The 26,361-nt window shown below is 38.2% G+C and overlaps 2 long non-coding RNA genes across 3 annotated transcripts in view; one reads left to right on the top strand and one right to left on the bottom strand.

Moving 5' to 3' along the window:
* Nucleotides 1-26,361, top strand: part of LOC123653320 — a 46,839-nt gene that overhangs the window by 11,678 nt on the left and 8,800 nt on the right. For both annotated transcript variants that reach the window (XR_006743052.1, XR_006743054.1), the window contains exons 4-5: nucleotides 588-667; nucleotides 12,108-12,241. This is a non-coding gene — a long non-coding RNA (uncharacterized LOC123653320). The remainder of the gene's footprint in view (nucleotides 1-587; nucleotides 668-12,107; nucleotides 12,242-26,361) is intronic.
* LOC123653322 lies at nucleotides 598-25,307 on the bottom strand. The gene is made up of 3 exons (XR_006743055.1): nucleotides 25,297-25,307; nucleotides 15,951-15,957; nucleotides 598-679 (listed from the first exon to the last, which is right to left on the bottom strand). It is a non-coding gene; the product is annotated as an uncharacterized LOC123653322 (long non-coding RNA).

Genomic DNA, 26,361 nt, shown 5'->3' on the forward strand with positions numbered 1-26,361 from the left:
GAAATTTCTATAGACAACGTCATCTTTTTCAGCTCCCATTTCTGATCACCACATAGTTTTATCAATTGATTCTTTATTGTTTCTCATTGTCTTATTTTAGGCCATCATAACTTTTATGCCTATATTACTTTTTGTGCTAAATTATACAATCATACAGTAGGGTTTCTGACTTACATTAAACATTTTATTGTTTTTGATCAGAGATTATCAATTATTATTACTCCCACCTTTTGAAATTTATTGAAGTTTTCTTCTGGCATAATATATAGTTAATTTTTAAGAAAGTGCTACTAGCTTTATAAAAAGTGCATTCTTTGGTCTTAGGATATAAAGTTGGGTCTCTATTAATTGAATAATAATTATGTTACCTTAATAATTTTGTTATTTATGTCATTCTTATCTCTATTTTTTTCCCCCCACTAGATTTTCCATGGACAGAGAGAGGTAAAATAAAATGTTGGCTACTAATAATTAGCCTACTCTCCTTGTATTGATTGTATTTTGCTCATAAATGTCAATGCTTATTCAAAGTGCCTTGTGATTCAAGTTTTATCTGTGATTTCTTTCTGTCTTTTTCTTTTCTCCAGTCAACAAGGATCAGCCTCTGCAAGACTGCTTATCATACAAAATCCATCGAATGCCTCTGTTTCACCACGGGTCATTCTGGGTGAGTAGAGTGCTTTTGTGTTTTTGCTTTATTCTGTCCCCTTCCTCCCCCTCTTACCCCCTCCCCCCTCCCCCCAGTTTTCTTCTGTATTGAGGGAAAGCCTTTCTGTCGGTCTATGCACACACTTGCCATTATTGCAAATAAGGTCTTGCTAGTGTCCCCTCAGCAGCATCCCCTGTACTGGGTAATGTCACTCTGTGACCTTGTTTGAGGTGCAGCTGCAGACATCTATCTCCCTCACAGTGTCCCTCAGCGTAACATTCAGCGCCTCTGGGAACCTTTGTCATAACCTTAAATACAGTTTGATGAAATGTTGTTTCTGTTGCCCATTCTACTTGTGGCTAAGGAGTAATTTCTGAAAGAAAGGAATAACATTTATTCTATTTCAATATTTAAAACCCCCAAATATTATTGTCATTTCTCTGGCATCTCTATCTACACTCTGGTTTTTCTCCAATTCAGCCTCACCGTTGCTCCAGAGGAAGCCTTCTCAGTGAAGGAGCTGAGACTTGCCATTCAATGACTCCCTACCACCTGCAAGTTCTAGGTCAAATTCCTTAGCATGACATGGGATATTTTTTATTATCTGATTCTTATCAAAATCTTTAGCATAATTTCCTCCCTCCTTCCTTCACAATACACACACGCCATAATGAACTGTTTGTAGCTTCCAACTTGTCCCATGCTCTTTTTTTGTTTTGTTTTTGTTTTTGTTTCCGTGCCTTTCTATATTCTATTTACTTGGCCAGGAATAGTTGCCAGTATCCAAATCTAGCTGAAGCATTGTGTTTCTTGGTTTCTTTCTCATTCTGGGGTCTCATGGGACTTGACTGTGTGCTCTGACAGCATCTATGTCCAAATGCTACATTATTCCTTAATTCATTTAATTTTTATTATGTACCAGATCCTGCTACAGTCTTGGGTGCACAGTAAAGAACAAAATAGACAAAGGTCTTGCCATCCAGGACTTATAAGATTATATTATAAGTGTTGGCTTATTATTTTCTCCATTTAGCCTATGAAGTTCTGAAGGGATTGGATTTTTAATCTTAATAATTGGATATATATCCATAGTAGATCCCCAAATGTTTACTTGAATGAGCAAATAATTAAGAATTTGTAACAGACCAGGTGAGAAGATAGGTTCCTGATCCAAAATAAGAAAAAAGTGGGTAAATTTTTGAGGTTGTAAGTGCTCAGTTTTGGTGATGAATGGTGTTAGAATAATTTAGGTTTCTAGCCGAAACTGGTTTAACTCAGTGGATAGAGCGTCAGCCTACAGACTGAAATGTCCCAGGTTTGATTCTGGTCAAGGGCATATACCTTGGTTGCAGGCACATTCACAGTAGGGGGTGTGCAAGAGGCAGCTTGTCGATGTTTCTCTCTCATCGATGTTTCTAACTCTCTGGCTCTCTCCCTTCCTCTCTGTAAAAAAATCAATAAAATATATTTTTAAAAAAGCTTATAAAAAAAGAATAATTCAGGTTTCTATATTGGCTGACTAAGTGAACAAACATGGAGGGGTCAAAAGATTGAGAGTTGGAGTTCAGTTTTGGAGTCTGATACCCATTCTGACCTTTCAGCAGAAGCATCACGTCAGTTCACCATGCTGCATTCCCAAAGGGGTGCTAGAGCTTCCACTGAAACCCCAAGCATCTGAGAACACCAGGAGATGAAAGCAGAGAGGACTTGCAAGAGAAAGTTTTTGGGGAAAGCCGAGTTGTGAGTCTCCTCTCTTATCTCTACCCAAAGTAGTGGTGGTGGTGATGGGAGGTAAACCCACTGTGCGGTGGGAGGGGCTTCATTGGATCCACAAGGGGAGCTTTCTATGTGTGTTCTGAAACTGGGGGACATTGGATTTCATGACTGGCATAAACTTTTGATAGCTGGAGCAGCTCACCACACAGTGATAAGGTTTAAAGGGGCAGGGGCTAGTAACATAAAGCTGTCATGTGATTATACTCCAGGCATGCGGCTTGTTAAATGTCCCAACTACACACACATTTAGGAGTTGTTAGATTACAGGTGGTGACTGAAATAATAGTGTGAGATGGCCAACAATGAATTGTCAAATAAGGTGACAAAAGGCTTTTGTTCAGAATCTTGGGTCACTGATATCAATGGGGGGCAGGGCAGAGAGAGAAAAATGTAAAGGGTAAGAAGGAACTGCCAAAGAGGTGTGGGAAGGCAAAGAGTGACATCATGAAAATAAGGACCCTGGAAGATACAGGGGCCTGAAGCTTATTCAATTATTGGTAAAAATTAGGTACAGCCCTAGCTGGTTTGGCTCAATGGATAGAGTGTCAGCCTGCAGACTGAAGGGCCCTGGGTTTGATTCTAGTCAAGGGCACATGCCCAGGTTGTGGACTCAATCCCCAGTAGGAGGCGTGCAGCCAATCAGTGATTCTCTCTCATCATTGATGTTTCTTTCTCTCTCTCTCCTTCTCCCTTCATCTCTGAAATCAATGGAAGTTAAGACATTATTTTAAAAAATTAGGTACACTCATGCCCCAGGATATGTCTGAGATTTTGCTGCCTGTGGACTCCTCTAGTATTTTTATGATTTCCCATCTTATGTTTAAATCCTTTATCTATTTTGGGTTTATTTTTGTTTATGGTGTAAGTTGGTGGTCTAGTTTCATTTTTTTTTTTTTGCAAGTATCTGTCCATTTCCCCCAGCACCATTTTTTGACGAGGTTGTCTTGACTCCATTGTATATTCATGCCTCCTTTGTCAAATATTAATTGAGCATAGTGATTTGGGTCAATTTCTGGGTTCTCTATTCTATTCCATTGCATGAGTGGGAAGCTGGAGAGGTAATGGGGTTTAAGAACACAAATGTAATAACTGAATAAATAATTTTTAAAAAAAATTAGGTACAAAATAGATACTGATTTATAAAGAGAAGATAAATACCAAAAAAATCCCAAAATCTCAAAAAAGTATATTTTCATGTTATTGTTAACCTGTCTGTGTAGTGTTTTTCTTATGCTTTGACTGCATTTCTATTTGATTGACCTTTTTTTTTTTTTTTTTTTTTTTTTTTTTAGAAAGACAGAAAAGTTATTCAGTTTTTTTCTTTTAAGATAGTTGGTAAAAGTTCAATTTTTATTATTAAGAATTTTATTATTAGAAAATTTTATTATGAAGATTTTCAGCTTTATCATTCTTTATTAGTAATGGCAAAAGAACTTTTTAAGGATCATTTCCAAATTCGGGGAAACTTCTATAAAATGTCTTTCAGTGTGCACACAAAGAGTTCCTGGCATTTGAAGTATTCTCATGTAGTTATTTAGGCAATTTTCAAGCATGGTCACAAGTTCTATGATTCATCTCCCATTGAGAGGTATACAATTATATTATGTCCCTCCCTCTTGAATCAGGATGGGTTTATGTCTATTTCAGTCAAGAGAGTACAATGTAAATGAAGCTATGTCTCTTCTGAGGCTTGGTCAGGAAGGTCTTGCATTTCTGTCCTTGGTTACTGGAATATTTGCATCTAGAATTCTGTGCCTTAGTGTTAGGAGTCCGACTACACAGAGGCTGCCACACTCTGAAGAAGCTCAATGCACGTGAGAAAGCCAGGTGTAGGCTCTGATTGACAATCCCAGATGAGCCCAGTCTTCAAACCATGCCACCCCATGTGCTAGACAAGAGTAAAGGAATCTCCAGATAATTCTAGCCCCCAGTCATTTGAATTTTTTCAGTTGAGACTCCAGATGGTGTTGCAGAGATAAGCCATCCTTGCAGTGAGAGTCCAAATTCCTGTGTTTTATATTAATGAGCTTTAAAATGGCTTGTTATATGGCAATCAATAACACAAAGAGACTAGTCTTAAATTGACTGAATTAACATTCATTAATCTGGTATTTTGATTTCTTCAACTTTGTTTTTTCTTTTTCAAGATTGCTGCAGCTATTCAGGGTCTTTTTGATTCCATATAAATTTTTGGAGAATTTGTTCTAGCTCTGTGAATTATGCTGTTGGTATTTTGATAGGGATTGCATCGAATCTGTAGATTGCCATGGGTATTATGGACATTTTAATGATGTTGATTCTACCAATCCATTAACACAGTATATTCTTTCACTTGAGTATATCTTCTTCTATCTCTTTTTTCAATGTCTTGTAATTTTCCAAATACAGGTCATTTACAATACCTCCTTGGTTAAATTTATTTCTAAGTATCGACATTTTTGTTGCAATGAAAAATGGGGTTGTTTGTTTGTTTTCCTTTTCTGAGAGTTCAAGTTATACTACAAAGCCACTGTACTCCTAACACTGAGGCACAGAATTCTTAGTACTGGCACAGAACAGGCATATAGACTAATGGAACAGAACAGAGAACCCAAAAATTCATCCAAGCCATTATGCTCAATTAATATTTTACAAAGGGGGCAAGAGCAGACAATGGAGTCAAGACAGTCTCTTCAATAAATGGTGTTGGGAATATTGGACAGATATATGCCAAAAAATGGAACTAGACCACTAACTTACACCATACACAAAAATAAACTCAAAACGGATAAAAGATTTAATGTAAGATGTGAAACCATAAAATTCCTAGAATAAACCCTTGGCAGCAAAATCTCAGACATCTCTCATAGCAATACAATTAGGGATACATCTCCTAGGACAATGGAAACTAAGGAGAAAAATAAACAAATGGGACTACATCAAAATAAAGAGCTTCTGCAAAGCAAAGACACCATCAATAAAATGACAAGAATACCTACTCCATGGGGGAACATATTTGCCAGTGATACATCAGTAAGGGGTTAATCTCCAAAATCTGCAGGAAACTTATACAACTTAACAAAAGGAAGATAAACAATCCTATTGAAAAATAGGCAAAGGACATATAGAAGGCCAGAAGGCATATGAAAAAGTGCTCAGTCACCCAGAGAAACAAATCAAAATGACAATGCAGTACCACCTCACATCTGGTAGGTGGCTATCATCAACAAATCAACAAACGACAAGAGTTGGTGAGGATGTGGTCTAATTAGAATGTTGCTTTTTTTTATTAAAATAGAGTTTTTTCATTTTCTGAAAAATTTTATTCGGATACTTTCTGTAGATTTCATTTGGATACTTTCTATTGTTGTTTAATCAACTTTACTCATCTTTTTTTTCAGCTGTATATAATTTGTTTTTAATCTGTCCTATGTAAATTTTGTTTTTAGATCATGATTTTTTATATCTAAAAGTTCTATAAAATATTTTTATATGGTGTATTTGTCTGCTAATTGTGTTTATAATTTTAAGAAAATCTTTAAGCATATTAAATTGCTATTTTAATTGTGTTGTTTGCTAATTGTTATGTCTGTGAAGTCTACTTCTGTTAATTTTTTTTATGGGTCATATGTCTAAATATTTTTTTCTCTTTTTTAGACATTTTCCTTTTGGATGCCAGATGTCAAAAAGCTCTCATTGTTCACTGCTTGATTTTGCTTTGGTCTTTAAAGATGGTTGGACTATGTTCTGGCATTATGGTGAGGGTTCCTTTGGATTAGGTTAGTCCTTTCAAGATTAGTTTTTAAACTTTTTAGGAAATGTATGGAGTAATTTTATTCTAGAATTAGTTCAGTCCCTCCACTGAGGCAAAACCTTGAGGCTCTCTATCAAGTTCCTGTGTATGTAATGAGGTCTCTTCACTTTGAATTGTGAAACTCTTCATGATGGTTATCAGCCCTGTGTGCTCTGAGAATTGTTTAGCTTACAGTTTTCTGGTAATTATTCTTTTCCCAGACTCATGATATTTTCTTCTAGGAATAAAAATTTAGCCAAAGTCACAGGAAACCCTTATGCAGGTAACTAGAACTTTTGTTATCACTGTTATGCTATCTGAACTCTCATTTCTGTATCCTTAATTCAGCAAGACTTTCGGTCTTTATTTGTATCCTGCCTTATTTGTTTTCTTTTTCTGAGGGATTACAGTCCTGCATTGTTCATGTTTGAAAACAGTTGTTTGACTATTTTGTCTAGGTTTCTAGTTTTTTATAATGAGCGTATAATTCTGGACCTTCACACTGCCTAATGGCTAAAAGTGGAGAAACATAAAGTGACTTTATGAAATGATTAAAGTGGTGGTAATTTGTGAAATCCAAGTTAAATATGAGATTAGTTATGAAAATATATGTATAGTTTATGCACTGAATGGCCTGATCTTATAAATGTATACTCAGTAATTAAAATAAAAATTTTCACAGAACATTAGCAATATTTTATAATATGGTACTGTTTTTAATTTCTCATATTAGGATCAAAATCTTTATAAGATAATATTTAATATAGCATTTGTGTACAAACGTGTTACTTCCTAATAGTGCTAAATTTCCAGTAAGTAATTGAATAAAACAGGGTCATTAAAGACATTTTTTTTAAACTTAATTTTTCATGGAAAACATCAAAATTATAATAATAAAAAAATCTGATTCTTGTTATTTGTTTTTTTACATTTAGTACTATGTATGTGTATGTATGCTTAATTATATGTATTTGCAGGCTTTTTAGGATTATTTTGTTAATTAGGGGTTCTAAAGGTCAATCTCTTTAGCACAATATTTCAAAACTAGAGGCCTGGTGCATGAAATTTGTGCACTGGTAGGGTCCCTAGCCCTGGCTGCTGATCAGGGCCAATCAGGTTCCCCGCTTCCCTGCTTCCCTGCCTCCTCCTTCACTCGCTCCCTCAGTGCCCTGCTGCTGCTGCTGGTTGCCTGCCATGTTCCATGCTGCCCCCTGATGGTCAGTGCATGTCATAGTGAGCAATTGAATTCCCATTCTCCTGGTTGGACTCCCAATTGGACACTTTGCATATTAGCCTTTCATATATACTAGAGGCCAGGTGCATGAAATTCGTGCATGGAGGGGTTCCCACAGCCATGCCAGCACCCTCTCCAATTGGGGACCCCTTGGAGACATTACTCTTGCAATCTGGGACTGCTGGCTCCTAACTGCTCACCTGCCTACCTGCCTGATTGCCCCTAACCACTCTGCCTGCCTGCCTGATTGTCCCTAATTCCTCTGCCTGCCTATCTGATCATCCCTAACCTTTCTGCCTGCCTGCCTGACCGATTGTCCCTAACCACCTCTGTCTGCCTGCCTCATCGGCTTTAACTTCCCTCCCTTGCTGGCCTAGTTGCCCTTCTCTGCTGGCCTGATTCCTCTTAACCCCCTGCCAGCCTGATCTCACCCCCAACTGCTCTGCCTTGCTGGCCTGATTGTCCCTAACTGCCTCTGCCTCAGCCTCCACTACTGTTGCTTTGTTCAGAAGGTAGTCCAGAAGATGGCCAGTTAACCTGGTCTAATTAGCATATTACGCTTTTATTAGTATAGGTATATTATTTGGATAGAATTGCTTAAATTGGGGGAGGGAGGAGCCGTTTTTAACAGGAGGAGATACTCTTTACAGACAAAAATATATAATCTCTATATCTGGGCTGATAGTCAGCTATATGCACTGTACTGCCAGACTGGTTATTAAAAATTAAACTGCTTTCTTACACCTTACACCAAGCAACTGTTGCCCTTAAAACCCCTACTCAGCCCCCACCTTGGGTTCTGCCTTCACAGTTCACCCAGATTAGGTTCTGATTGGTTGGTTTCTATGCCAGTTGGTGTCAAAAGCTCCACCTCCTAGGCAGCCATTGGCTCTTCTGGGAAATCCAGAATGGACCCGCTAACAGCTGCCTTTCTCTCTGGACCTATCTCCAGGCCTGATCCGCAGCCTCCATGGCAGCTGTGGATCAGACCCTACCTCTCTCTCTTTCTGGGCCTCACCAGCAGCCATATCAGCTGCTGATTGGTCCCTATCTCTTTCTTTCTCTGGGCATTGCCAGCAGCCGCTGCAACTGCTGATCAGGCCCCACTTTTCTCTCTTTCCAGGCATCGCCAGCAGCCATGGAGCTTCCAGATCAGGCCTTGCCTCTCTCTCTTAGCCTGATCCACAGCCACCACAGCGAGGTCGTTAGTCCTCTGACCCAGCCCCAGGCTTGAGGCTAATGACTTTGTCAAGCCTGCTGAGCCCCCACACCCTCTCGCCAACTGACCCATCTGCCTGCTGCCAGCCTTGCTGTGATAGGAGCCTGTGGGCCACAGGGAAAGGACCTAGAGGTGCTCCATACATTTCCTGGTGACTGGTTGTCCATCCGGTCATTTAGGTCATGACGGCCCTAGGTTATTATTAGTATAGATAGATAGTGGAAGATAATCAACTATGAATGCATTATAAAATATCTTATTCCTAGTAGTCTCATGCAAAATTTTACTATTAAATGTAGAGATTACTCCTGTTTTTTATGTTATTGTAGTTCACTGCTTTGCCATGTTTTACTGATCTCATCAAATATATATAATAACACCTTCCATTAGAGAGCAGTTAGAGTTCATTGAGAATCTATATTTTCAACTATACTTCCTTCCTTCAACAAATGTATCTTCTAAGTCAGATGTTGCATACTTTTGTTTTGCAGGGCTGAGCCAGGCTATAGACATAATTTTTCAACTTCTACATGGATGGCCCATTTATAGTGTTTTTCCACCCCCAGAGCAATCCTGACTTGCAACGATTTTTCAGAGCTGCTCACTTCAGATGGGACATAATTTCTCCAGGTTGTCATTCTCATAATAAGTCTTCATTTTATAGCCATTAATGTTCACTTAATTCATTCAACATGTATTTATTGTGGCCTGAGATCTGGCCTCTCCATTCCTTATGTTACATGTTTGTTGACTGGTCTGGAGTGAAGGAGAGAGGAAGAGTAGGGAGACAATTTCAAGGGACTGAAAAGTAGTCCTTAGATATGTTTATACAAGGTTTTCATTTCAGGACCATTCACTGGTATTCATCTTAAATCAATGGTCATTTCCACAAGTGATTGAAAGTGAATAAATAGCACAAATAAAACTATATTCCTTAAGTACAGAAAATGGAAGAAAGATGGGATCAATAAGGAAGTTATTAAAATAAAACTTTCTATGGAGAAAGAAGCTGGATGGTAGAAAATATCTATTTTCTTTTCCTCCCCATTCAACCAGAGGCAAAACTTATTGCTCCTCAGTTTAAACTTCTGTCATGGCAAGACATTAGTTTAGAGAAAAACCTACTGGTACCATAGTTGGTGATTCATTACAGATAAAAATTACTCGCAGAGCATAGATTTCATTTTGATGGACGTCCATGAGGAATATATAAAAGGAAAGTATGAGAAAAGATATAGGCGTTTTTATTTTACATTTACCTTGGAAGAAGAAGAAATCAGGAAACCTCAGAAACATTGTGTTCTCAGACTGCTCATTTCTTTCTCCATCAATTTCCTCTTCCTTTGATTAATTTCCTCTTCCTTTAAGCAGCGTGCATATGCTGCCTTGTAAAACATTATATCTGGAGAAGCAGTACCATAGGTTGGCCCATCTGGTGGGAGAACTTGTTCCCTTTTAAAAAAAATCCTTGCCTCTACATTATGACATCATTCCTTATAAAGGTAGAGATAGATTATTGTGCACATATAACATAATGAATTTATATGAGATATAGTGACTATCCCATGAGTGGGGGAACAAGACATAATTTGGAGTTGGAGCCTAGAGTGATTTATGAAGGTCATTGTCTTACAAGTTCAGATGCTTTCCATATGGTGTCAGAGCAACCCCCTTATGTACTGTATGTATAAAACATATGTAGCAAATTAGTTTCACTTACATTTTTTTCCTCTTAAATATGTTTTGGTTTACTAGTAAAAATGACAATGTCTTTTGTTTATCTGGTCTGTAAAATACTACAGATTTTTGTTTTCTACGAGAGAGGTTGTTTGTTAATAATAACTGAAAGTTTTTAAATGAGACAGACAGAATCAAATATGAGCCCCTTTGACACTGGGTTTTGCTGTGGCTTGGATGCCAGAGTCTTCCGTTTCATTGGATTTATGGCTCAACTTCTGTATCACGCTCAACTTGAGAGAGCTCAGCAGTGTGACCTTGTCTAGGAAGAGAAAAAATGGATTGTTCATTTTCCAGCTGTAGCGTATTATATTTCCATCTAATTGCATTTTCAAATAGATGTGAAGATGCAACTACCTCCACTTAAAAGGAAATTGCTCTACTTAAAGAAATATGGATAATGGATTAGAAATAATATTGAAAATTGAAAGTATTTTATCCCTAAAATAATAAGCTTTTTGTTTGGCCTGGGCAGCAATCCCATTGATGGATTTTTTCTTCCTTGTTAGAGATGTGAAGACTTAAAGAGTACATGCCCTCATACTCTAGTATTTCAAAGCCTTTAAGAATTCCCTGACCTTACACAACTTTACCCTCTAGGATCTATAGTGTACATGGTCCATTTTAATACTACAAAGCATGGGTGCTTTCCAAAACTTAATGTCGTCGTTTATTTGAGAAGTTTGTAACACACTTTAAATTTTTAGAATTTCACTGGGATGTGGCAAAACTGAGACTGGAAGTCATTTAAGCTTTAACCCCAAAGTAAGAGACTACCTAAACATTTGTGTTGGAGAAGAGTTTCTTACATTATTAAGCACATGTCTGGCTAGATGTTGCAGTTAATTTTATGTCATTTATAGTGGCTATCAAAACTGAAATGTTCACCCAGAATTATAGAATTTTCATAGTTGTATAATCTCTAAGTCATACATTATTATAGTGTAAAAATTGTCCTTTAGTTTGAAAACCCTGACAATGTGCATTTGAAAAATATTCTTAGGAGGTAAAAGTAACATCTAGGTAGTATATGACTTTCTTTTTAGTTGGGTGAGATAAAGTATGTAGAAAATCATTAACTAGAGTGAAAAGGAAATAGGTTTGGAGTGTGCAGGGGAGTATGGCCATAGACAACACCAACCTTTTTGGTTTTTGATCTCCAGATTTAATTTAAAATGAATATATATGCATATACAATTGTATATGAGCACACAATCAAATTAAAAAGTAATATTTAATTATCGCTATGTGATTAATATGTCAGTCCATCTTGACAAGGTGTTTATAGGCTCCAATCCAATGCCACAAAAATCTGATATTGTAATTTAATTCCTATGAAACATTCAGGGTCTATGCACCAGTGAGTTATCTACTTATTTCTAGAGACAGAAAGAATTGTTTCAGAGAACATTGTTTTACTTTCTATTTAATGCTTTTCCTGTGTATAAAGAAGGATCTCTGGTTTTTGAAACTATCAATTTAGCTCTTTCAGAATCACTACGATTCATTTGCTATAATCAAATTTTTCCTTCTTGTAAGCAGCAGATTTATTTCAGTACAAATCTTCCTCTCTTCATTTTCCTCTAGTAGGCAGCTTACACAGCTCTGCACGATAGCTCCACAGCAGTCATTTGTAGCTTCAATAGTTTGATCAGAGGTGTGAGGAAGCAGTACAGTAGCAGCTCCTCTGGATGTCTTTCTGCTGTTCTTTGTGTCCTAGTTGTATGTGGCACATGGCTTAGAAGATTTGCATTGGATCCCAGTTGGCTTTGGAGATTGAAGAAGGTTACCATTCTGTTTAGTCTAAACATCTGCTAGAGTCATGAATTACTTTGAGGATGAGCTCATCAGCAGGTAGGTCAACTAACTCCTCAGCCAAGTTATCATCAGCCAGATTCACTACCGTTGCCCCATTGAGAATTACTAATGGGTCCTGGTGGACATGAGATTGGATAGTCAGCCAGAAAGCTAATTTCCTTCTCTCTTGGAGTGAGGAAGAGTATGGAAAAGAAGGAAACATGTCAAAAACCATTTCTGGATATGTGTTTGAGCTGCTTACATCATGATATATAAAACAAAACAATGACTACAACAAAAAATAGAGATTGACATGCCTTAACTCTGATTTTCCCATAGGCAAGATTAAGGAGATCTTGAAGGAGAACATCAACCTAGATTCTATTTCTATCTTTGACCAGTCATTCCAAACTATGCTCACAGATAATGCTGATGGTCCACTTAAAATGGTTTATCACTAAAAGGTAACAAAGGTGCTTTCACAAATTCATTTAAAAGTAATTAAAAATAAGTGAAAGAGCTGATTCCATGGAAAAATATTCTCAATATTACTGTTTTATCTCATAAATTTTCTTAAATGTTTCAAATTAGGTCTACATTTATTAAACAATATTATTTGTCTGACAGAGCTCTAGGTTGAAAACTTGTAAACAAATCATTCACAACTCCTATCCTTGATGATCTTTCAGTCCAGTGGAGCAGACAGACACACAAATAATTTCATTTGTTGGAGAGCAATAACAGATGAGCCATAAGAAAATTACTATGAATTAAAACAAATTGAAACTAGATTTTCTTAAATGTTTTGAACATTCAGTGATTTACCTACATGAAGCATAAATTGCATTTTCCATTAATCATTATTTTTGTGATAGTATTAAATGATGTTATGAAGAGATTCTACCATCTCTAGAGCTGGGTCTATATCTCAGCTCACAAGCAGATTGAATATCTGCTTTAGCTTAATCTGTATTGAAGGGTGATAACACTTTCCAAGCCACATTGTAGAGCAAGAGAGAGTATGTGTGGGAGGTGCCAGCACCTACCTGCTGATTCTTCTTTGCTACATCTCAGCCAGGTGGTGGGACAGAATATTTTTTTATACTCTAGTGATGTACATTACAAAATAGTAATGGCTCAGAAGAAATATGCTAATAATTCCCTAAGAATTATTATGGGTTGAGGGATAATTTGAAGCTGTGGTCTTGCTGGGGAATTTGCCAACTTTCAACTAAAAAGTTCTCCAAGTTTTTACCTATGGCAATTGGTGTATCACTGCTTTATCCTTGATTTTCTGTGTTATTTTCTCATAATATAGAATGAGTTATAAAGTACCTTTGCTGCCTCATCTATTTTGAAGTTGAGAAATGGAGGCCCTAATCTTTCTGTTAATTAGCAACAGACCTGGAGGAACACAGATGGATTGAACTCAGAGATCTTTTCTCTATCCCACCAGGTCTCTTAGCGGTGACCTGCTGGTTGGTTGTGTGCAGTATGTACATGGTTGACACAATAGGCTTCTGGGTGATGATGATAATTATTATGACTGTGGTTGGATACTCTTTTTATATTCTCTTTTGCAGAAACTTATTTTCTTAATTTTTCAAATCAGTGCTGTTACTGAACAGATATTTTCCAAAGTAGCCTTTATTGCTCACTTAGATTGAAAACATTAATGGCCTTTGGAGCTGTGCTTGAAAACAAAACTGTGTTCATTTTTTTTAGTAGACTAATTCTTTTCCCCCAGCAGCTGTCTTTGTTTCTTTTAAATCTAAACCTTTTCACTGTTCTGTGTTAATATTTTTCAGAAATGTTCATTAAGTGGATCAATTTTTCTACTTCTTTCAACACTAGAAAACAAAACAAGTTTAGTCATGTCAAAAGCAAATAGTCCATAAAGATAATACAAGCAAATGCTCATTCTGAATATAATTTAAAAAATTTAAATACTATATAATTTTTTGAATTCTACAATATAAGGATTGTTTAAAATGAGTAGAGAAGCAAAGTTTGTTCTATAAAAACCTGAATACATGTTTGTAGCATTGAGTACCTTAGGTTTGAAGAATTCTATCTAATAAAGAGGGAATGTTAATTGACTGCCACACCCTCACAAAGATGGTGGCACCCACAGCTACAAGATGGTAGTACCTAGTCTCCTCAGCCCTGCCTCATCTGGCCGGAGTCCCCCAGTCCCTTCAGGCCTGCTGGGGGGCAGCAGGTACCACATGCCTCATCCAGTTGTAGTCCCCCAGTCTCCTCAGCCCTGCCTCATTCAGCCAGAGTCTCACAGTCCTCTCAGCCCTGCAGGGGAAGATAGTTGGGAGAGATCAGGCTGGCAGGGGAGCAGTTAGGGTGGCTATCAGGCTGGCATGCAGAGTGGTTAGGGCAACCAGGCAGGCAGGCAGATGAGTGGTTAGGAGCCAGCAGTCCTGGATTGTGAGAGGGATGTCTGACTGCCAGGATCGGGCCATAACCAGCAGTCGGACATTTCCCAAGGGGTCCCAGATTGGAGAGGGTGCAGCCTGAAATGAGGGACACCTCCAGTGCACAAATTTCATGCACCAGGCCCTAGTATATTAGAAAAGTGACCCAATGATCCATAGACTATAATTTTTACACTAGGTTGTCAAGTTCTGAATCAAAGTATCTGTTGTATAATACAAAAATATTTTATAATTTATTGTTTTTTAAAATGTGTAATAAACTTATACCAATATGTAATATGAAAGCCCTCACAACATATTTTATTGCTAAATACTTAGTTAAACATATTTTGGTGCATAAGATATTTCTATTGCCAGCATTTCAAAGTACTTCATTGCCAAGATGAAGCATTTCTTGAGGGTTAGACACTGGTCTAGGAATTGCTCCAGAAATCACCCAAGAGCACTCTAGGAAAGAAGTCACTAAAATCCATATCAAAGGCTCTTCTGATTCATTTGAAATTATTTACTGTGTGTTTTATGTAATAATTAATAAAGGTGGTGAACTTATTTGCCAGAGATTCATTATTCTGGTCATTTTGAGGCTTGTTATGCATATAGTTCTATTCTATTTGAGGAATATGTAAAAGGAAATGGAGGACACACAAGGACAAGAGAGGTTGTTATCATCAGCGGCCTTTCTCAATAGTTATTTCCCAAGTTTTGTAAGAACTGTAAAACAATCCATAAAAGACTTAGCTGAATGAGTCAAGAGATTGTTTTATAAATTTAAGTTGTAGTTCTAACTTTCAAATAATTGCTACTAAAGTGAAGTGTGAATTCCCTTTTTCATGTTTGTTGAGGTCAGGGACCTCATCAAGTCAGGTGGACAAGGTTTACTATAAAAAAAATTTTTTTAATTGCTTTTTTACAGAGAGGAAGAGAGAGGAATAGAGAGTTAGAAACATCGATGAGAGAGAATCATTGATTGGCTGCCTCTTGCACACCCCCTACTGGGGATGTGCCCGCAACCAAGGTACATGCCCTTGACAGAAATTGAACCCTGGACCCTTCAGTCTGCAGGCTGGTGCTCTATCCACTGAGCTAAACGGGTTTTGGCCAAAGTTTCAATTATAGAAGATAAATAAATCCCATATACCAGGGCCTCTGCTTGAAAACCACCACAGGCCCCTCGCCTAGGCTGCTCCATGCCCCAAGGGAACCCCCACTTTGATCTGGGACACCCTTCAGGGCAAATCAGCCAGCCCCCACGTGTGTACCAGGCCTCTATCCTATCTAATAAAAGAGTAATATGAAAATTGACTGTTACTCCAAAACACAAGATGGCTGCCCATGTGGACATAAGATGGCCTCCACATGATGGCCAGCAGGGACGGGCAGTTGGGAGGGACCATGCCTGCAAGGAAGGGCAGTTGGGTGATCAGTCCAGCAGGGGAGGGCAGTTGGGGGTGACCAGGCTGGCAGAGAAGGGAAGTTGGGAGGGACTGGGCTTCCAGGGAGGGGCAGTTGGGGGAAACCCAAGCCTTTAGGGGAAGGCAGTTAGGGGCAATCAGGCTGACAGGGGAGCAGTTGGGCATCAATCAGGCTGGCAGGGGAGTGGTTAGGGGTCATAGGCTGGCAGGCAGAAACAGTTAGGGGCAATCAGGAAGGCAGGCAGGTGAGCAGTTGGGAGCCAACAGCCCTGAATTGTGAGAGGGATGTCCGACTGCCTATTTAGGCTCAATGCTATGGGCAGTCAGACATCCCTCAAGAGGTCCCAGATTCGAGAGGGTGAGGGACATCCCCCCCACTTCCCCATGTACCAATTTTGTGTACCGGCCTTTAGTATATATATATAATACCCTAAAATGCAATAAACCAAATTGTAGAACAAGCAAAGAATGGGTAGCTATGACGTGAGCTGATCACCAGGGGGTTCCCATGGAAAATGGTGGGCATTGACCATTATGGAGCTCGTGAGTGGGGATGCCAGACCAAGGCGGGGCACTGGTTGCTGTCATTGGGTTGAGCCTCTGGTGGTTACTGAAAATTCTTTGCTCCTGAGCACTGCGGTCCTGCCTGGTGCTCATACCTGCTGCTGGCGCTGACCCTGCTCACACCCGCTGCTGGTGCCAGAGCTGCTACTTGCACCCACTGCTAGCACCTGGCATTGGCCTTGATCACTCAATGCTATCAGCGGGTGTTAGTGGAGCCGGCATGGTCAGCATATGGGAGCAGCATTGGTGGGAGCTGGGCTGCCGGCAGACGAGGACTGGGGCCAAGGTGGGAGAGGCTGGCAGAGGCACAGAGGATGGACCAGGACCCATCCCTGTGCCCATTGCAGCCTTGAGGCCCACAGTTCCTTTCAAGGTGCATGGATTTATGCATTATGCCCCTAGTATTCTTATAAGATTTTAGTGAATCTTTTAAATGTCTTTCATATAAGCAAGTCTTAATTATCCATGTAGTATATTTGAATCTTACAGTTAACTGCTATGCATAATTTTAATCAATAGCTTCCATTTTCTGTCTCATTAAATATTTTATCAAAGTTGCTAAGTGTTCTCAGGGAGAACGAATCAGTTTTTCTCCCTTCCTGCCTATTATGTGTTTTATGTGCAAAGGCATGATGTGAGAAGGAGAATGGAGAGGGGCAAGGGACCCAAGTAAGCAATTATTTTCAACAAAAGCATCAACTTACTAGCTCTTATCTAATGTCCTAGAAAAGTTCCATCTACTTCTTTGATACCTGCTTTCATCTAGCCTCCCCAAAGGATCTCATCTTCTTCCTTGGATTTCACCACACTGGTAGATACCAATTTATTTTTCTCTCACCACTTTTATTTCTCAAGCTCTGGGAGTTCATTTCCAAATATCTAAGAGACACCAGCATGCCATATAGTCACCTTAACGTGCCCCTCCTTTCAAATCTGTTTTCTTTCAATATTCCACACCTCAATTAATGTCATCATCATCCACTAGTCATCAAAGTCAGAAGTACTGAGTCTTCCTCAACTCGCCTATTTATTTTCAGGTTTTATTTAAGGTAGAGTTTCCCAACCTGCTGAATATATCTTGGGTCTTCTTCCTCTTCTCTGTTCCCACCTGAACTTATATAGTTCAGGAATTCATCTACTCTTGCTCACAAAATGGTAATAAAATGGTCTCCTGGCCTCTAATCTTACTTTCTCTTAGATATCTTCTATAGCTTTGTCAGAATTTCTTTAGGAAAGCTAGTCACCTGCTCCCTCTGATATCTCTGTTGCCCCTGGATAAAGAATAAACATTTCAGACCGCCCAAAGTAATTTGTAACCTTACCAACATCTTACTTTCCAGGCTCCAGCTCGAGCCACTGTTATCTACCATCTCACAAATCTTTTTGCTCATGGTTCCAGAAACTTCAGGCTCTTTCATGGGTCCATGTCTCAAAATATGCTCTTCCAACTGCAGGGGATTCCCTTCTCTACTGTAACTGTGTGTTGGATCCCATTCATCCTGCAAAACTTATCTCAATAGCTTTAACATGGCCTTCTGAAACCATTTGAGAGCTCTCACCATCATCTCTCAAATAAAATGATATTTTCTCATTCATGTTACAATAATATTTTTATTATAATTTCTTGGCTAACTGTTTAAATTCCCTGTAATTCCTCTTCTAGTGAGTGTTGGGCGAATTTGAGTTGGGCAGTGTCATTAAATGTCTAAGTTTAAATGAAGCATAATGAAAGTATTAATTATAGTACCCAGAATAGTGTCTGGCACTCCTTATGCCTTTGCCTCACTGTGATTAGCATTTTCCCCTCCATCAACCAACTATAAAGTCAAATCCATAAGAATCACAATCAAACTGCTCCTGAACAATTGCTATAGTCCCACATAATTTCCCTCCAAAATGCTAATTTCATGAATCTTGCTCTAATTTGGCTTGAATCTGGTTAACATATAGAGTTATTGATAAAACTATCTTTAATTTTTCCTTTCTCCTCCCTTCCCTTTCTTTCTTGCTTTTCTTATATACCAATAATTCAGTCACCCACATTTATCTTACCCATGACTGATTGAACCAATCAGTATTGTTTATCAAGGTCATTATAAGTGACTTTATTTTTAGTATTTACAAAATTTTCAATCCCTTTCAAGAACTCATAGTCCACTGGTCATCAAACAAAAATGAATCATTTGTAAGAAAATCAGTTGGTTAGAGTTATTTTTCTAAATTACAAGTTATTTCCTTTCTATATTGCAGTATAAGGCAATTTGTTTAACATACTCAATTTTTTAAGGATTATAAAATTTGGTTATATATTAAATATGCATTTTTGGCTCTAATTCTGATATTTTATTTTAAATATATTTTATTGATTTTTTACAGAGAGGAAGGGAGAGGGATAGAAAGTTAGAAACATTGATGTACACCTCCTACTGAGGATGTGCTTGCAACCAAGGTACATGCCCTTGACTAGAATTGAACCTGGAACCCTTCAGTCCGAAGGCTGATGGTTTATTCACTGAGCCAAACCAGCCAGGGCTAATTCTGATATTTTAATTACTAAGTTTATTTTACTGTATTTAAACTTAGAAATTTGACAGTATTGCCCAACAAACTGTAGAACATAAGCAGAATGGTAGATACTGGATGCCAATGTTGATTTCCTGATAAAAGGGACAAATTGCTGATGCCCCACATTTTCCCCATTCCTTCCATCAGTGCAGATGTTCTTGTAAAATCTGTGGCAGCCAACTTTCAACCATGACAGAAGAAAACAAAAAAATGCACACAACTGCTACCCTTAACATATTTGAAGGACTCAAACCAAAATAGCAGCTGTGTATTTAAAAGCTTTTGCCATGTGAAAAAAAAAATCCCTAACTTGTATGTTTGGTAAGGGTGTGGAAGAGATGGGGTGTTCCCACAAAACACATCTGAAGAAAGAAAAGAAGGCTATTTTAGGTAAAAAAAAAAAAAAAAAAAAAAAAAAAAAAAAATTGTTAAAGCAGCTTGATTTAATTCAATCTCATGTTGGCTTTATTTATTTGCTTTCTTGTTTTCATGCCTCTTTCCTTCTCTCAACTTAATGTTGGCTACCTTGAAATTAACTGGCTTGAGTGGGAGGACCACACCCTTAATTGGATCTTTCCCCAGAGTCACTTCATTTAACAAATACATTTTACTGGTATTTTTTCTTCAAAGTCTTTTTAAATGCCACATCTTACTGTGTCTAAGAAATAATTTTGGGTGTGGTTACTGGTATACAGAGCATGGAATTGACTGAAGGCAAAATGATTAGACATTTACTGAGCATTTGAGTCAATTGACTTCTTCAAAAAACACAGCACTAGTTTAGAAAGCCTTTGATTATGACAATACAGAGATTGGAACCAAATTATTCATGAGTAGAATGTAGCTTAAAAGATTTAAGTGCCTTCACAGGGGGAAGGCTCATCAGTACCCATTTTAGATTGATATTCTCCCAGAGAGCAGAACAAATGGCCCAAAGAATATGGGCGAGGGAGTTCCTCACAGAGAATAGAATAAGGATTAAATCAAATACTCTCCACATACCAGAACAGGGGCTAGCACAATGTCTTCCCAGAGAAAACCATATGTCTCCCATTCTTCCTCTTTCTGAATGGGATGTTTATTGAAGTTTGCCTGTCCTTGGCTCTACCATTGAAAATTGAGTATATGCAGGGAAGGGAGAAGCAGAAAACACAGCATTTTAGTCCGCTGATCATCAAACAAAAATGAGTCATTTGTAAACCTGATGGAAGGGATTGAACATCACCTGCAATCTTAGGCACTATGACTGGAGAGGACTTTGGGTTGTCCTTCGGGGAGGAAGTAATGTGATCTATGTGTGGGAAGAAGATGAAATGAATATTTGCTGAAGAGTGTGGAACCTGGCAAAGGCTGGACAGATACCAATTTGCTTTCATCCTCTCAGTTCCCAAGAAAATTCGATTTTTTAGTTAGCATTGTATTTAGAAGTTGGATAGATCCAGAAAGATCAACTGAAAAGGGGAGTGGTGTGATGTAAAAAAAAAAAAAGTTGGAGTCATAAGTTATGTGACTAGACATGGTACTGGCAGTGGTATGTGGGTAGAGGTGATTTATGCCAGTTCTTTGCTTGGGTTCTAAAACTCTCTTGTAGAATCTGCCACACCATCTTGTCTCCTAAACTTGCTGACTAGATGGATGAAGTGGTAGATTCCAAGGAAACAGGAAGATAGTGGAGCCACACAGTAGAAGAGGTCAGCTGGAGAGTATGCTGTTCATGTTGAACAGTTGTACAGTGTTAGGGTGATTGCATAATTTATTTCCCAAATCATGGCAGCTTAGAGAGTCCGAGGGGGTGTTATTAGTAATTGTGCCAAGACAATAGGCATAGACCATGACTGTCCAGGGAGATGTTGATATTTAAAGAGTTCCTGGGAAAGAACCTGACAAACTGAAGAGGCAGAAGTTGAATGTCTGACAGAGGGCGTTTCACTGCCAAGAGAAAAATGCAGACAGGACCAAATAAGGAAAGTAGCCTTTGCCCCTTTATCTGTAATTCCTCATCCCCACCCTGACCCTAGAGAGTTTAGAAGGAAAATATTGAGCAGGAAAATAATGTTGAAGAGAAAGTTAGAAAAACATTAAAAGACATAGACCATTTCTCTGTTGCTGTTTTACAAAGTCCAGATTAGGTCTATATAATGAAAAAAAAACAACAGCTCTGAATTAGATGAGAGACTGGAGTTTTTATTAGATTTTTAAAAATAAGAAAATGAGCCCTGGCTGGTGTGGCCCAGTTGGTTGGAGTATCATCCTTACACCCAAAGGTCATGGGTGTGTTTCCCAGTTAGGGCACAGACCCAGGTTGCAGGTTTGATCCCCAGTCTGAGCAAGAAGGTGAAGCAGCTGATCAATGTTTCTCTCACATAAATGCCTTTATCTCTCCCTCTCCCTTCCTCTCTCTTTAAAATCAATAAAAACATATCCTTGGATGAGGATTAAAGAAGATCAGAAAATGAGGTCTTTTTCTTTTAAAGTAGCTGAAAAGATTATAGGACCTGTTTGAAATATAGCAGTAATAAAAGCTGACATTATATAATAACCTTCATGCTATTCAAAAGTATTAATACTTTTGAATAGCATGAAGGTTATTATATAATGTCAGCTTTTATTACTGACATTCTAATATTTATGTTAGTTCAAATATACAAACTAGTTTACTATATTATATTAACTAGCATATATATTTATTCTAATTAATTGTGGGAGCTGGGATTGAGATTCTGGTGGTTTGGTTCTTCTGGATCTGAGAATTCTACAATACTATTCCTCTGTATTCCCTCCTTTAGCTGACCTGCCTCTGCAGAGAGCAAAGATAGGAGTGAAGAAAAGATAACTGCTTTCTGACTACACTCCAATGAGTCCCATTAAACTGTTAGACATACTTAAGAATGCAGTGCTAGTCAGCCCTGTCTGGTTTGGCTCAGTGAATAGAGCATCAGCCTGCAGACTTAAGGGTCCCAGGTTCTATTCTGGTCAAGGGCACGTACCTTGGTTGAGGGCACATACCCAGTATGGAGTGTGTAGGAAGCAGCTGATTTATGTTTCTCTCTCATCAATGTTTCTAACTCTCTATCCTTTCTCCCTTTCGCCTTGTAAAAAAATCAATAAATATATTTAAAAAAAAAGAAAAATAAAGAATGCAGTATTAGTCAAGAATCAGTGATAATCATAAAACTGAAGAGAAAAATCATAAAACTGAAAACTATAAAAATGAAGAGAGAAAATGAGTATCCAAGTCTGAGCCTGTTGAGATGTTTTTGCTAATTAGCATGCATCTCTATAGAATAGGGAGAGGGAATGACAATGGAATGCTGTGAGACTGAAGAGCTTGAGAAGAGAAACAGGGAAGTTGGAGAACATTGTGTCCCTGGAGCCAAGGCTTACAAGGGGAAGAGCCATCCATGTGCCAATAATGAGAAAATAAAAAAGAATGCTAGTACAAATAATCCTCAATAGAGCTTTTGTTGGTTCTCTCTTTCATTTTTTAAAGGAAACAAATTTTGCTTTGTTAAAATCAATTTCCTGCCCATAGAAATTTAGTTCCCTTAGCCTTAAGTGCAAAACTGACAGTCAAGTTCAAATGAAATATCCTTTTCTTGCAGGGCCTACCTCAACTGGACTGAACATTTGGCTGGACCTTAGCTGGGCTACATCTTGCAATGTTGAATAATTCTAATAAATGCAGTGCTCTCTTGTTTTATGACAAATAATTTTCCTAACTTTCATAATTTGTAATTGTGGGCTCTTCCAAAGAAACAACAGGGTCTCGGAGGTTTTTCCTTATAGGGATGCATGTAACTGAGGACAAATCAAGACTTTCCCTTTTCCCAGTGAAATAAGTTCAGTGTCACAGTGTGGGTCAGAAACTAGGTGATGGTCCTGGATGTCCCTGCAGCTTCCTCTTTGCATCAGATGGCAGAATCCATTTGGCTTGGTCCGGATGGTCTCCAATCCGTTTCAGCTGTTCTTCCCACTTCTTTTTTTCCATGCCAGCCATTGGTTAGGTTGTACTGAGGTGTTAGAAAGTCTCCAAAAATGTTTGCAAGCTATTCACTGCATCTTATTAGACCAGGGAAAGGAGAGAAAGCTGGAGGTGCTACCCTATAAAGGTGAAACTGCCACAAACTGAGGTTAAACGGGTGAAATGCACGTTGTTCTGTTGGGAGTGTGAAATGACAAACTAGAGCAAATGAGCACTGATCAAGCACACTGTGCCTACCCTTTCTTTCCCCTTTCTGTGTTTTCAAATATCAGGCTGACCTTGTCCACACTCCCTCTGAGAAAGAGAGCCTCCTTTCTGGGTGACTTTAAGGTGATATAGTTTAAGTCTTTATTTTTATTTCTTTACCCACCCCTCTCTCCCTAAATTACAGATACAGTCACAGGGTTTTGCTTTATTGCTTTGCTATTCTTTATCTGGAGCAAGGAACACAAACATTTTCTTCAAGTCCTTATAAGTATTTATTTTAAAGATGCAGACTTGCTATGAACTGTTGTGGGGTCGAACCCTGGGTTCAAAATAAGACCACCGGAGGCTGATAATTTATTAAAAAAAGCAAACAAGAACAGTCAGTCCACTCCCCTCCCATATCGCCGACTCTACTGCAATGAACAGCTATTATTGTTCATCAGGTTTTTCAATCTCTCTTTTTTTTAATTAATAAACTTTTACACTTCTAAGAATAAATTTTAAAATCTAATAATTTTAAACCATGTTTTTTTTCTGCCCTGGGAATTGAGAGCAAACTTGTTTACATGTGAACATAAACTGTGCACCTATGGATGAGGACAATGGGGGGTGGGGAGGGGGCGGAGGGTGGAGTGGGAACCTGGTGGAGAGGGGAAGAAATGAGGAACCTTTGTAATAATATGAACAATAAAGATTGATTAAAAAAAAAAAAAAAAGCAAACAAGGATTTATTGAGCTGGCCAGGGTAGTTGCAAGAGTACCACACGCAGGCCGACCCTACATGACTGCGAGGTTTTAGGGACAGGTAGTTATTTTTAAAGGTTCTGAGAAGGAAAACTCCTATTCTACAACAAATTGTTGTTTTGGAATTTTCTGTTGCTCTTTCTAGATAAAATGTTCCTTTTTAGTTTGCTTTAGCCCGTTTGAAGAATGATGAAGATAAACTTAGCTGTCTGACCTTGCAGGCCAGAGACCAGATATACCTACAGCTCAATATCATGCCAGGTGCATTTTTTTTTAATTGGATAGAACAGCATTGTTTTCGAGGCCAGCATCGAGATAACCACTAAGTGTACCCAGGGCTGGCTCTTTAATGAAAAAGAAAGTTCTGCCTGTAACCTTGCCCAGAACTTGAACTCATCCTCCCTAAGCCCATTGCGCGATGAACAAAGCAAGTAAGTGAAGGTCGAAGTCAGAATAGTAGGATTAAAATTCAAACAGTAGTTTTTACCCAAGTATGATTGCTACCATATTTCATGAACTTATTTTCGTCCTCCTTTTTGTATTATAGTCCAACCCCACCCCTAAGAAAGAGCCTGCAGTAAAAGAAGGGGGGGATGGATGGCAGAAGGTGGGCTATATCTATTTCTCAATAACTTACTACTGTCCTGGGTTAGAGACACCAAGTCCACACCCTGAAACCTAGTTGATTTAGTGTCCACAGTCTGCTTCTCTAAGTCTCTATGCCCTAGAACCCTTAATTCATCATGTTATAATGGCTAAAATGTAATATGAGAAAAGTGCTAATCTTTAACATTATCTAAGAACATATGGAACTTAATTCTTCTGGTGCCTGAGTTGCTCACCCATTTCTTACATTCCCCGATACATCCTCAAGAAAGTTTTATCTTTCATTCGCTGTGTATGCATCTTATTTGACTAGTCTGAAGAAGGTATTTGAAGACGAGTCCAAGCTAGACAGGCCTTATCGTAAAGATCTAAAGGGGTTTTCTAAGGAAATAGGTCAATTTAGTACATTTACTAATTCTTTCTTCTTAATTGAACAAATTCATGCTTTTCTGCATACAGACAGAAATCTATGCAGAGTTTGTAAGTTCTGAATTCTGATTAATTACACGGGGCTTTGTCTCCATCGGCTCTTCCAAATGTCATATTCTTAAGAAGAATCCTGAACGAGGATCACGAGGATGACACAAAAGATGTCTGGGACATCCTTTTTTAAAGTTGAACATTTTATAATGATTTAAGTGTAAGCAAATCAGAGACACATGGGTTACATTTCAGCTTGGAATACACAGGGGTTTGAAAAGTTAAGAGAAAACAGGCTTGGCACATTGTGGTTGGGTATTATTGAACGTAAAACATTTGGGGAAAATATTTAGTTTTTCTGACAAGTGCCCAAAATGACCAAACTCTCTCATCTGCTTCCCCTGTCCTTTGCCTTTAGTATTAGCCTAGAGTTGGAGGGATTTTGAAATGAGAGGATACAGGGGATTTTGTATTTCTTTGTCAGGAAGTTAACTTTGCCTTATTTTGTTACTCTCCTATCTTTTTTTTTTTTTTTTTTAAACCGTATCTCCCATCATGTAAACTTTAATTCCTCACTTTAAAGAGTGATACAGGTTTGGGACTGTGTTTTTAAAAGCTGAGTGAATGTACATAATACTTAACTCTGCAGAGTCCAGAGAGGAGGGTTTATAAATCCTTATTGAGGCAATTAACTGAATATCTTAAGGAATCATCAGCTTGTAGCTGTATTGTGCATTTGTCAGCTGCATTGTATTGTGCCTTGCTGCAAACTGACTCTTTCCTCCTTCTCTCTTTCATAGGAGAGTACCTATTATGTTCAGGTAACATGATAAATACTGCCAAGAGCTGAAGATTTGATCTTTATGTATTTCTGGATGGTGATAACTAACCTTAGTATAAACGTACAGTAATAGGTAAGTACTAGATGGAATATTTTGAGGTTTCATTTCTCTTTTAGGTATTTGCAGATGATCATGAATAACCTATTATTTGCTCCCTTGTTATTCATCAAATCTTCATTTATTTGGCAGAAACGCCTTTTATACTGATTCTAAAGTAGAAAAAAACAAAAATGTGGCTAATTCATAAATGAGTGGTATGATTATATACACAATATTTTAATGATGTTATAACAGTGGACCTGTGGACAGGAAACCACCAGAGGGTTATGTCACTATAAGTAAGATAAGGTGTTATACTATCAATAACATGTTCTTGGACCTTAGCTTT

The sequence above is a fragment of the Pipistrellus kuhlii genome, unplaced genomic scaffold, assembly GCF_014108245.1.
Source record: "Pipistrellus kuhlii isolate mPipKuh1 unplaced genomic scaffold, mPipKuh1.p scaffold_m20_p_1, whole genome shotgun sequence".
NCBI lineage: Eukaryota > Metazoa > Chordata > Mammalia > Chiroptera > Vespertilionidae > Pipistrellus > Pipistrellus kuhlii.